The 13,349-nt window shown below is 41.0% G+C and overlaps 1 long non-coding RNA gene across 2 annotated transcripts; it reads left to right on the forward strand.

The window, feature by feature from the left end:
- Window positions 1-637: 637 nt before the first annotated feature.
- Window positions 638-11,067, forward strand: LOC113975662. Of its 2 annotated transcripts, XR_003536875.1 has the most exons (5): window positions 638-896; window positions 1,606-1,712; window positions 6,358-6,540; window positions 9,147-9,152; window positions 11,056-11,067. It is a non-coding gene; the product is annotated as an uncharacterized LOC113975662 (long non-coding RNA). The 2 variants fall into 2 exon arrangements; XR_003536874.1 differs by lacking the exons at window positions 9,147-9,152; window positions 11,056-11,067 and having other exon boundaries at window positions 6,358-6,641.
- The last annotated feature ends 2,282 nt before the right edge of the window (window positions 11,068-13,349 follow it).

The raw sequence follows: 13,349 nt of genomic DNA on the forward strand, positions 1-13,349 counted from the left end.
AACCCTCACTCTGTGTCCTCCGTGCTGCTCAGCTCAGGTCAGCAGAGTTTGTAATAGAAATGGACCTAGAAATGGACCTTGAAATGGACCTTGAATGCCTTTAGTGCTGCAGGTATCTTTAGACTTTCTTCCAGGAACAGAAGGAGAAAGCTTCGTCTCTCCTTTCTGTGCTAAGATGAAACCAAAATAGTGCACTGAAAAATTCAGAAGAGCTTCTGGTCTGAAGTTTTTGGAAGCCTAATGCTGAAAATGGGAAGGTTCAGGACAGTGTTTTTGTGCACACTGCAATGGCCAGGAACTGTGTCCTCCCTGAAGCAGTAGGACTGAATACCAGCAAACTGTGTATTGTAGGGTTTGAGGGTAGCTGGGGATGTTGCTACACTCCCATTTTGAAGTCCCTTTTTCCTGTCTTCCTCCCTGCACAAGAGACTAGACTTCTAGGGAGAAGACCTCTGTCAAAGCACACTCACTGACAAACGAAAGCACTGAGATTACAAGGAAATTTCTGGTCGTGGGAACATTTAGACAAGGATACATGAGCCTCCCCCTCCTGCCCTGGCAGTGACCCCAGCTCCAATCACAGTCCTGCAGCGTGCAACCACTACTGGGGCAGCTCGTGACTCCTCTTGGCCATGGACCTCAGAGCCCATATCGGTGAAATGTGAGACGTAACTTTGCCTCGTGCGGCCCTAATGAACATAAAGGTGGGAAAAGCTGCTGGAACATCCTCATGCCGTGATCTTCGAGGAGCAACATCACAGTGCAGTGCCTTGTCATGGTGGGGAACGGCATTGAGAGCTGCTGGCCACCAGGAAGGAGACAAAGGGAAGGTGACCATCTTTCCGAAATGGAGCATGTAGCAGCTGCCTGTGAGGCTGCCTTGCAAAAGTGCTGGGGTATGTGACTAGAGAGAAAAAAAACTATTGAAAATAATAGCATAATTGGCTGTCTGGCAGGCTAAAACTCCAGCAGAAACTGTGATTATAGTTGTCACTATCTGTTAACCTTCAAAGCAGGTGTTGTGCGTTTGCAGCGCCAAAACGGTGCTCAGTCTGCAATCTGTGTGTGATAGGAGCATGGGCTGGAGGAAGGGCTGGGGGGGTTTGCCAAATGGGCATGGGCACAGGAAAGGGCAGGCAGTGCCTGTGACGCAAATGGACTTGGCTGGCTCTGGAAGGGGGAGCATCTCCCGGCGGTGAGAGGGACACGTTCTCAGCTGGTGGCAGACAGTGCTCCAGTGAGGACCCAGGGGAAGGGACTCCTCTTTTGTAGGCTGATTTAACAGTTGAAGGGTTTGGGCCAGGTTTATTAAAGTTCTCAGATTGTTGAATTCTGGAGTAATAGCTGGAGTAACCTTGACCTCTGCCACAATCCCAAATTTTTAATTGGTTTTAGGAACTAGGACTGTAATGCTTTGATGCACCCCTGGTCCAGTGTCTGGCCCAGTGTCTTTCTTTAACATGCTTAGGGTCTGTTTCCTTCTTATTAGAGCCATAAAAGCTGTTAAAATTAATAATTCTTTTTTTTTCCAGTAAAAAATTAAAATTAAATATTTCAGTGAAACAAGCAAACAAACGAAAGTACTTTCTTTTTTTTTTCTTCCAGGAAGTATTTACATTATTAAACATTGTGATGACGAGTGTCTTGGGATCTTGCAAGGCTGTATTGCTAAGTAAGGCAACCAGCAATGTAACTCCTGGCATGTGTTGAAGGTGAGTGAATGATGTTAAAATGGAAAGATTAGGTAGGGCTCTGTAGAATACCTAAAGAATCTGAAATGTAAGACTTTGAAGAGAAAGGTCAGGGATGAAGATCAGAAGATTGTGAGGTGTTAATGACTGGCAATTGGCATTGCTTGCAAAGCAAAAAGCCCACTTAAAAATCTCCTTATCTCGTCTAACTTAATGTAATTAGCTTTAAAATCCGAACTTGAAGAGGGATGAAAATGTGTTTATACCACATGTATGAACAAGATAATCTTGTGTCTGAGTTCCACCATGAGACTCCTTTAAATGCAATCCATGTTGGGCTATCTGATTGCTTTTTAAAATTAGATACACCTGTGTCATGCCCTTGTCCCAAATAGGAACAACTCAGAAACATCTCATGTGGATGTGCGTGACAGTCATCAAGCAGAAATACCTGATTGTTGACATACTAACAGGTTTTCTCTAACTGTTGCTGAAACTCCAGAGTTAGTATTTTTTTCTCCTGCTCCTGTTTATTAAACAGACGTTGGTTTGGGTGTGAAGTCGGCAGGTGTGGAAAATGTGTTTTCATCATCAGAGGTGGTGCTGCAGGGTATTGTCTCAGTTTGGGGTCTTTTTTTTTTATATTGTGTTTTGGAACATTGCAAATTATAATGCGATAAGTGAGCACCTATAAACAGTCCCTTGGCAGCATATCTTGGTGATCAGAGATGTGATGCAAATGTACCTTCTCACCTCAGGCGTTCTCAGACCGTGCACCTCCCACCCTGTTCCTGCAGGTGGGGGAGTTCACACCCAAGGTTATGGCTCAGGGTGACCCGAGCAAAATTGCTTGCCATTTCCTAAGCTCTCTGCTGCAAGACAGAGGTGGCTCTAGTTTGCCTGTCTGGGGAGGACAGTCTCAGTACAAGGGATGAGCAATCCCTGCAAGCCGGGCTCGAATGCAGTGTTATTTCCCAGCTGGAGCTGGGAGGGCACACACAGCATTTGGGAGAACACTGTCTTTTTCCTTCCTTCGAAAGAGCCGACAAGCGCAGCTAGAAATAAGGAAGAATAAATCCTCAAAGAAAACTAAAGGCAGAGAGATATCAACGCAAACAGACCTTTGGTTTTACTTATTCTTGCTTATTTTTGCGCTTGCAAAAATCTGGGGGTGGCTGCACTTGTCAGACATCAGGCTTTGGGATGACAGAGCTGTGAAGCAGAGAAGTTTCCGTAAAGCTGAAGAGGAATGGGGTCTTTGAGAGAACATTTGCTTTAGAACAATGATCAATGCCTTCTGTATGGTGCTGGAGAGAAATTTTATTACAGAGAAACACAGATTGAAATGTTTTCTTGGAAAAGAGAGCTCTGTTTCCCTGTTGCAAAGCATTGGATCCATTTCTCTGAAAAGGGGGATATTAAAGGGACTTGTGTGGAATTTAACCTGCTGATCAAAGTGGGTGTCTTCTTCAGGCAAACAGCTCTCCAGATCTCACAGGCTGCATTGATTCTGTTCCCACTGACCGCAGTGGGAATTGGGACACTTTTCTATGCTCCTGTGTCCTGATCTGGGATTTCAATCCCATCCCTGAAGTTATAGACATTTTTAAAGCAGGTGTGATGGTTCAGAGATTGAAAGTGAGTTTCGTCTCCATATGGCAAAAGGGCTGTTGGAAAATGCAGAAATAACTGCAAAAAGCAATTGGCAACATGAACCCCAGTCATTCCCTGAACTCGGTAACCTGCCATTGCACTCTCCATCTGGGAGTGGTGATTATTTCAGAAAGTTCAGGACCGAAAGGGAATTCATCTTTTCACCTCAAGGAACTGATGTGCCTTATTTCAGCAAAAAAATGACAGATATAAAGAAAAAAAATCGTTTCAGTTATTTATGGAGACCCTGTTTCATGCCTGTTCCTGACTTGGATAGAAATTAGATGAAGTTGACTGTCTCTCTTCCAATTCTTTCACAAAATCTTTATTTCCCTTTATTGCAGGTTAATTACTGAACCCTATGTGAAAATAGAGGGGAGAAGAGTATTTTGTGTCAGTTATGGTTGTCTGAAGCTGTTCTGGATTGCATTACTTTAAAGCCTTATACCATGGTTAAAATACAATATTAACAAAAAGCTATTACTTCATCACCACAACTAATTAAAAAAATTACAGATTTGGGCTGGTAATTTTAAATTAAAAATCAGATCAAATTGTACCAGCCCTAACTAGGACCTCCTCATCCTTTTAAGTTTGATAACAAATGTTTTTTCAAAGAACATAAATCTGAATTATGTGTCAGATTTCTTTAACCCCCAAATATTTCTTACTTGGGAAATAAGGGGAATATTTTTCATCTTTTCTGGGTATGAGAACAAGTGAAACCAACAGGTCCTATCTGTCTCTGTCTTTGGCAGTGATTGTATTAGCAACTTTTAGAAGCTCTGTTTTTAATAAATTCTTGCAAAATATTATTTACAGTACCTCCTTGAATTCTTTAGTAGTTAAATCTTGTATAAAATTCTCTGTTATTACTACCCTTAGTAAGTGTCAGGCTGAGAGATTTATACTTATTTGATCATTTCCTTTACCATGTCCAAACATTGCAACAGTATTTGCTTTCTCCCAAGTTTCTGCCACTTCTGAGCCCAAGTTACTAAAAGCAGCATGCAGGGGAACTTCCTAACCTGCGCTTTTAGTAACCCTGGTGCCACGTATCTGGTTGTTAAAAAGTTACTTGAGTAGTGACTGTTTTACTTCCCTTTCAATTATGGCTGGAGTGGAAAATCTTCATTCTTTCCTTATGATATGAACCCGTCTGGTTTACTCCTGGACATGGAACAGATGTATTTGTTAAAGACTTCTGATTTTCTGCATTATTACTGACTACTCTGCTGCTCTTACTCTTCACGGGCTTGTAGTATTGGTAAGGTTACTCTTGGTCCCAAGGGACTCAAACATCTGCTCCTTACTATCTTTTTCTTTCCCCTTATGTATTTTCTTGCATCCCTTTGCTTTCTTATTAATTTTGTATAGCTCCAGGATGTATTTTCAGTGTTTACATCTGTCTTCTAAACATCCATCCATTATTATTGCCTATTTTGCCTCGTTTTCTATCCTAGATTTTTTGAACCATGCTTCCTTACTTACAATTTTACTTTGGTTTTGTCATTGTTATTTGTTTCTTTTTACATCTAGCTAGATAATTTTAAACTACTCATTACAGGCATCACATTTAGTCTTCAGTCCTTCCTTACAACTAGCTGGTACTTGCTTCAACTTTGTGAAACTGGCTGTCTTGAAATACCATGTGTTTTTAACTGACTCAGGGATCAAACATAATCACTTCCACCTTAGTCACTGTTAACTTTTACTTCTTGGTTAGAAAGTTGTCATCCATGATTTGTAGAAATTCCAGAGGAGTCAGTACTGCTAGCAGGAGATTTTGATATATATCATCCAGAGTCAATTTTCCCATGACAGTCCTGTACCTATGGTAGATAAACGTCTTTGGAGCCGCCCCACCTAATTTTGAGGGTGGTTTAACACTGGGGCAGGCAGCCATTATAACCTCATTTTGTACTTTACCCATCTGGACATGATCAACAAGCAGTCAACATCATTTGCTCCTGAGACATCAGTGCCACAGAATAAATTTGCACACCTGATGCTCCTCTGAAAGGTTATGGTCACTGCCTCCACCTCACTCACAAAAGTAGATATTTTCTCTGGGTTTCATTAGCGTGAATCAAAAATAACAATTTGACAATTAATTTTGAGAACTATTTCACAAATGTTGATGAGCATTTTAAATTGTTCTTTCTAGGTTATACTTTTGAACCTAAAACCTGCGTTTCCCCACCCTCAAAATATAATTTTGTTCTCTCACCAACTTTAGTTATAACACCTGTAAAGTGCTTTATCTTTTAATTTCAGTTTTCTTTTAAAAGTTATGAATGAGTGAAATACAAGTTCATTGCTTTCAAAAGGCTATTTTCTGAACTGTGCTTTTATAGACTTTAAAGAAAACACATGGTAAAGAGGGAAGCCATGACAAGACCTTCAGAGGCTCAGTTCCAGTTGGTGTGACAATTGTGCTCATCAGCAAAGGCAAGAAGAAACTCTGTGTAATCAGAAAAAACATATTAAGAAATTCAAGCAATCCAGAACAGGAGACATCCCTTTGCATTCTGCTTTTAGTGATTTATAAGCTCAGTCTTTCACCATCTTTTTGGGCTCAGCAGACCTCACAAGGAAGAATTCACAGCCTTTCAGTGTCAATTTTCAGCATCCAAAACTGCTGGTCCAGAAGGGGACACATGGCAGAGGGGTGACATCCTTGGGACCAGGAGGCCCCATGGAGACACTGCTGTCCTCAAGGTGGTATCTCTCAAGCCCCATTCCCAGGGGCTAAATGTGACTGAAAGATAAATATTGACCTTTGACAGAGTTTGGAGAAATTCATGTGGGTATTTCCAAGAGTTTATGAATTAACCAGAAATGGAGATAAGTCCTAGGCTATCTATTTCATCAGCTAAGAAACTGTTGACTGAAGCCTAGCATGAGCCAAGTACCTACATGCACGGTGTTTCAAAGAATTAATCATATCTTCAGATGTGGAGCCTGTTAGTTAGTTTAATTACTGTCCTTTTTTTTTCTTTTTTTCTTTCAGTAACTAAATGGATCCAATGACAATTCATTTTTTAATAGATGAAAGAGAAGCAGGCTTCAAAACAGATAATGAATTTCTTCTAACTCGTCTGGAGACTGAAGAGCCATAATTCTGATTGATCAGATATGGTCTGCTTCAGAGAGGCACCAGATGTGATCCAGATTTTAAATAGATGCTGCTACTGTCAAAATGCATTCGCTCCCTCCTGGTATAACAAAGTGAAGTCCATCTGTCTGGAGCTGTGCACTTTTTTTAGTGGTAATAACAGTTAACATCAACAATAAGCTTTGTCTCATTAGTATCACATAATCCCTACTACCAAGTCCCCAGTTTCTGGTCCCCATATTATCTGCCATGGAAAAAATAAAGACCACAGCAGGAGCTAAGAAGGTCAGTGCATTCTCAGGGTAATCAGCTGTAGTAAATTCAATTCTGACAAGACAAGGCTTGCAAATGTCTGGGGAATTAAGGGATCATCTATAATTTCATATGTTGACTGGGAAAGTGTCCTTCCAAACATTTATTAATTACAGATGAGGCTGTGTATGGTGATCATCCTTGGAGAGATTTCTTCTGAAGCAGAGCAAGAAAAATAGATTTAACTGTTTGCTGCTACTTCTAAAGAAAAACTACTGATCTTTGCACTCCGCCTTACAATACTTTCAGTCAGTATTCTTTCTCTCCTGGTGTTTATTGCTCTGTCTTAGCAACAGATGCCTGTCACCTTTTATGAAACTTTTTGCATAAAGGTTTCCCACTGTAATCAATGGAGAAGCCTGCCTTGGCTTTAGTCTGGCTTAGTGCCATCTCTCCAGGGTTTGCAGTGCTTAAGAAGTAACAAGCAAAGAACAACAGACAAAAGAGTTTCACATTTAGAACTGAACTTTTTACTTGAAGATCTTGGAGCACTTTATGAAAATGACTCCCCTTTGAGGTTTGTGTTGTCCTTTCTGTTTTATAGATGAGGAAATTAAAGCATATGGAGGTCAAAAGCTAATGCTTTCCACCTTGGGCAACTGAAGGTAAGCATTTACATCCACGCCTTTCTTCCTTGAGAGGAAATCCTCAACACTTTCACACTCCTTTTTGCATTGTTTTTTAAAAGTGTGGGATATATCTTACTCAAGAGATCACCAGAAGTCACCAGAGTTACTGACAAAGCCATTAAATTGTCTTCAATAAAGTAAGAGATTCAAAGTGCGTAGCTTATTTATTTCTCTTAGTGAAACCAAGACTGAGGAGGAGAAATGAACACAAAATCCACTGGGAACTAAATATCCAGGGAGGGAAAGAGCTATTTAAGTAAAAGAATAAACCTGCAATGAAAATGGATTGGTCTCAATTAAACACAAATAAGCATGGATTGAAAATTAGGATGAGGTTTGTAATGATCAGAAGAGTCAGATCTGGGGACAAACGGGGAGATTGGGGGCAAATAATGTTATTTAGGTTGAGATGGACTTGGATCAGAAACTAGGAGGGATGGAGGGATGCTGCATCAGCATTTCCAAGGGACTGGAGTTGGTAGTCCAGCATGTCCTTTGCCATGTTGTGTTCACAATATTGCAAACCCTGTTTCTTAACCCCTGGACACACATAAACGCCAGGACAAACTGGTCTTCCTCCTTTCAGGGGCCCCTGGGTATTTCTTCTTTAGGGTTTAGGTTATTTGGGTAAGAAGATGCTATTGCTGTCACAAGAAGAAAATGAATACCTGGTGATATCAAATATCCCTGCAGTGCCTCGTATGCCAGATTGCAGCTATTGTATGGAGAATTTTCAGTTCCTTTTTGTGCCTGGCGGCTGATTGAAAGTTCATATTATTTATGGCAGAAAACAGCAGTGTACTTTTGAGCCTGAGGAAGCTGGGAAAGTGCAGTGGGTGTCAATCAATTAAGCTATTCAACTTATTTATGAAACAGGACAAAACAATGTCTAGGATATGAATTCCCATCTCAATGGGATCCCCCCTGATATAAAATGTCAGAGCTGAAAAAGGGTCAGCTCATGACCCTTGAATATTCTTTTAAACTATTTGCAAATCAATACCTCTTTTCTGGGTTTGTTCAGGGACCATCATTCCCTTTTATTATAAGTCACAGGGCATAGACTGCTTATCAGGGAGTATGGAGACAGATCACTGCACTAAAGCAGCAGCTGGCTTTGGGGACTGGGCCTACCTCCCATTTCTTGGGGGGGGCTCACTTCACTCTATTCTGATGGTGCAAAGGGTTTTAAAGTGAGCATAATTATTGATTTTGCTGACTTAATATCTGCTGAAAGAGCAAAGAAGTCCTTTGCCATGCATGCAGTTGGGATTGCCTCCCTCTTACTAGTGCCTATGTCAGCCATGGACATCATATCTCATTTTCTCTTCCATATTCTTTGTGTCAGAAGGTCCTCCCATGTCCCTGTGTACCTGGGTTTTGGATTTGCAGTCCCTAGTTGTTTCCCTCTCTATCTTAACAGTTCTGCTAGAAATAACCTGTTTGGTACAGGTAGGGCTTGAATGGACAGATGGCCTGATCCTCAGCTGAGCATCTGGCCTATTAAGCTGTCTAAAAAGGCATCATCTTTACAAATCCCAGTCTTAATCTCATTGCCCACTGTGTGACCCGTGGGGGTTGCAGATCAGTGCCAAAGAGGGGAAGAGGAGGAGAAGGAGGGCAGCTGGAGGATCCATGGAGTCAGGGGGAGGGAGGTGCCTGCAGGGCAATTTGGCTGAGTTGTGTTCTGGGGATGTGACCATTTCTCCTGATGAGGAGTTGGAGAAGGAGCTCTCCTGCAAGGAGAACGTACCCAAAATAAATCCTTGAAACAGTTGGTCCAGGCCCTTGGATAGGTTTGCCTAGAGACCTCCCTTTGCATCTTCTCGTGGTACCTTCTTTCTCCTGCAAAAACATGGCATCATCCTAATGCCTTTCAGCAGCACTTGGGCAAGCTCAAGTCCAGAGAGGTGAACTGAGGATAAAACAACAGAAGAAATGCCCAGTTGCCTACTGAGGTTTGTCAATAAGAAGGGAGCTTTTTGCCAAAGGGAGATGAGGAAGACCACAGCTTGCAAGGAAGTGAGTTGTTCATGTCAGTGATCCCATCTTCTGACAGCATGCCATTCCTCATGGGAAATCAATGTATTTCTTGTCTAGAAGGCCGACAGTGGGGTGTATCCATAAAACCCCTGTGAAAAAGGGACTCTTCCTCTCATTTTGCCTGTTACAGAACAAACCCTGAGGCAGATGTTTGATTGTGTTAATGGTATGTGAAAAAGTGAAGAATTTTCAAAAAAAGTTATACCTGCATACTACTGAGTGACCTGAAACTGGCATTGAATTTGTCTCTGATTCCTACAACTGTGGACTGGTTTTGAGGTAGATCAGGTCCAAATATAAAATTATTTAGAGCAGTCTTGGATCAGATTCTTTTAGAACTAAAGATATTGACTATTTGACTTCCCTGAGATTTTTCCTTGCAAAATCCAGACTAATTCCATAAAAAATGAATAAGCACAGCTGCATTAAGTGATTTATGGTAACTAAGTACAGAGATGGTCCTCTTCTGTTCTTCAAATCTATTTTAATGTATTTTTAAAATTTCAAGGTAGTGATCTTTTTTTCTTCAGCCCACTTCAACACCTGGAAAAGTGAGTAGTTCTGATATTTTGAGTTTGTGCTGCTGGAAAAAATGTTTCAGTGTATGTTTCCCCTATGTCTGTAAAAGAAAACGTGGACACTACTTCATTTGCAAGTTTGTTTGCACTCAGTAATTCTGTTGCAGCCCTGTAATGATGTCTGGTGGGAAACATGAAACAAAAGCCCCCAAAGAGCATCTCGTTGTTTGGGTTTTTTAAAACTGGGTTTTATTTTAATCAGTGAATCTTGGAGAAATTACTGTTCACTTGGATCTAAGATGTGCCACGAAATCCTACATCAACCCAAAAGGGTCAAAAGGAAAATGAAACCCTGGCCATGATCTGGGCTGTAACACAGGTTTTCTCTATTTATTGTAGAGAGCCACTCTTCAACTTTAAGCCAATTCTTCCACATTCCTTTATTTCAGATTTCCATCTAGCAAAGTTATTTAGAAACATTCTTAACTTTAAATGCATATAGAGTTCTGTAAAACATCATTCAAAAGGACTATTCACAGATACAGCTTAACTCTGATATGCGTAGGAAGGTGCTACAAACATATTTCCCTATAATAATCAATCAAAATTGTTCAGGATCAAAATAAAAAGCAAGCAGCTCATTAGCTATCAGTTCACAATTAAGGTAAAGAAAGGAAGTCCAAAAGTAAGAACAAGACATCTAAGTTCTAATTATAGGCATATAAGCAATATATTTAATATGACGTTCACTGGAAAACTTTCTAGAGTGCTCTGTCATTGAAAAGTGAAATAAAATTGGGTGAAAATATCTCAAAGACTGGAATATGAATATAAAAAAAGAAATTTCCAGTAAGCCCAAGGTTCGTTATTAATAGACACTTGCCACACAATACTTCTTAGAAATAGATTAGGAGTTGAAAGTTCACCATGATGTAGCTATGAAAAAAAAAGAAAGAAAAAGCTGATAAATCGCAGTTGCTTCCATCTAAATAAAGAGTAACTAACCAAGGAACCATCTGTCGGTGTATGATTACTAACTTTCTTTTTGTCTTTCAAAACAGCCTGAGAAATCAAGGGCACTGGGAGTAGAGGGGAGAGCACACACACGCTGCAGGCTTGCCAGCAGCCAGCCCCAGAGGGCCTGGTCTGATCCTTGCCTTTTTCTCTTGGTGCACTAATTTCACACTGCTGGTTTTCATCTGGCATGCCTGTATATTTCAAATACATGCTGAACACTAACAAGGCTTTTCTGCAGTAAATGTGCCTAATTTTGGTATAGTTGAGAGCTGAAAAGTAAAACTTTTCAAAGAGAGGAAAACCCCAAAGTCCTCTCAGTTTGTGAAACCAACAGAATAATATTAAATCATTTTTTCTGCCGGTTATTGAATAGTAAAAAGCCTCATATAGTCTGAGAAAGCATGTTATTAATGGTTTTCTTAAGGTTGAATGCCCTACTAGCAGTAAGAAAGACAAAGCAGTAAGATCTAAGGCCTTTTAGTCTCTGGAAAACTGCATAGGTTTTTTTATGCTGGAAAAATGAGGGATTTATTCCTTTTTCGGTCACATGAGTTCAGGGTCAATGTACAATTTCTCTTTTTGTTTCTATTCCAATGACCACCTATTTTGGGGTGTTTTATTCCCCCAAACCCCATCTGACTCTGATCAAACTCACCGCATCTGGCTCTTTGTTGCCAAAGGGGCTTTGCAGTGTCTGCAGCCATGTACCCACAGCTCGCACAAAACCCAGCACCCACAAACCGCCCTTCCTTTGTGAAGGAAGAGTGATGGATGGACACCAGATTTGCCAGTGAAAGACTCTGCCATCCCGGCCAAAATTATATGTTTTATGTAATATTTTCACAAATCCCCCGCCCCTGCCTATGACTCCATCCCTTGCCCTCCCTTAACTCCTCCAGCCGTTCTCACGCCCCAAGTACCCTTGCCTCAGGCTCCCCTCTCAACTTCTTTCACTGCTGCATTTCGCCTTGTCCCCAGACTTTAATCCATGCTTCCCACCTCTGACCCACTGGCTGGGAGCAGGTGGAAAGGCAGGTGACAGTATAAATATTTATGTCAAGAAGTCTGCACTTGGAAACATTTCTTGGTGGTGTTGTCAGACTAAAAAGAAAATAATAAAAAAATCCAATCCCAAAATGCATGTACAAATCCACAAAGAGGCATATTTCCTTTGCATGGCCACCAAAACAAAGACTCCCTCTGAGTAATCAACAGTAAACCCCGGGAGCATGAAATTCAACAGACCTGAAGTTGCCAGGATCACCTACTCACCTACTCAGTGTATTTGTACAATGGGAAGCCAGACAGCAATTACTATCCTACAACTACAGGAGTAAAGCAACTGTTTACATGTACATCTTGTCAGTTCGATATGTTGGTTCCTGACTCTTGTCAAACATAAATGGGAACATTCCCACTGAAGTTCCTATTTTTTTTACATAATATACTGATTTACATGTTACCATTGCATCGGCCAGTGCAACATCCAGGTGCCAGTGAATATCCAATGGGCACAGATTTAAGTAAATAAAGCAACTTGTGAGCAGCTCTAATAAGCACCATCCCATTGCATGCCTGGAAATTCTTTCAGACACATTAAGCATTCAGCAAATAAGACACATTTGTCTCCCATTAAAGAGTAAATTGGAAATACTGAAAGGAAACCTATGTATGGCTGTGATTTGTCAGAGAGTGTATTAGCAGGAGCAGCCACAGTATGTTTAGCAGTTGGGTATGAGTTAAAGCAGGAACCAGAGTGAGAGGAACTATTTTAAATTGCCTCTATTAATACTCTGAAAGCACATTTAAAACCATCAGCAGTCAGAGCCATCTTTGACTCTTCCAGGAGGAAGCTGCCATTTGTTGCAGAGCTGCTGCTGCTTTAATTTGACACTCAATATGTGTTTTCCCCACAGTATTAGATATCTTGGTCTCCATCCAGGACGCTTTTGGAAAGGAACTGATCCCTGTAGTTCCTATGCAACGATGGGATTTACTACTTAGGTTGATGTGTATCTTCGGTGAGTCAAATAAACATAAGGAGCATTAATTAGGGCTGCTTGCTGAATTTAGATTGCATTCACACAACCTGATACGGCGGCTGGTGGGGCCAGGCTGGTTCAACCAAGGTCTCACTGGGTGAGACAGGCACCAGCCGGGGCCTGGATCAGCTGTGGGATGAAAAATAACCAGTCCTGCTGATCTCCTGCACAGGCTCTAGGTTGACTTTGGGAAACTCCTCGGAGTTTGCCTGAATTTAAGGAATTAAGGCATAAAACCCCAATCTTTTCTGTATAAAGAGAGGTTTGAGATTATCTAGGGGCATGTCAGCAGGAGAGTGTTTCTGTGATATTAAAACTGATGTTTC

The sequence above is a fragment of the Neopelma chrysocephalum genome, unplaced genomic scaffold, assembly GCF_003984885.1.
Source record: "Neopelma chrysocephalum unplaced genomic scaffold, ASM398488v2 Primary Assembly neopelma1_142, whole genome shotgun sequence".
NCBI lineage: Eukaryota > Metazoa > Chordata > Aves > Passeriformes > Pipridae > Neopelma > Neopelma chrysocephalum.